Source organism: Sceloporus undulatus, chromosome 2 (genome assembly GCF_019175285.1).
Source record: "Sceloporus undulatus isolate JIND9_A2432 ecotype Alabama chromosome 2, SceUnd_v1.1, whole genome shotgun sequence".
In the NCBI taxonomy this organism is placed as follows: domain Eukaryota; kingdom Metazoa; phylum Chordata; class Lepidosauria; order Squamata; family Phrynosomatidae; genus Sceloporus; species Sceloporus undulatus.
In genome coordinates, this window is record NC_056523.1 from 229,744,324 (window position 1) to 229,744,528 (window position 205).

The window sequence follows — 205 nt, forward strand, 5'->3', positions numbered from 1 at the left end:
CGGGGCGTGTCCTTTTGTCTTCTCACCTACGTCCTTTAATCTCTGTCCAGCATTCAGCTGCACGCATGATCACTTCCACCCAGCCGCTAATCCAGTGCGTCGCCTCTCTTCTCATATCTCCTGTGTTGGCATCCCCGTCACTGCTCCCTCTCCCTTTCCGCATTCAGTAATAAAGCGCCTGCATGTCCGACATTCAAGCCCGTCC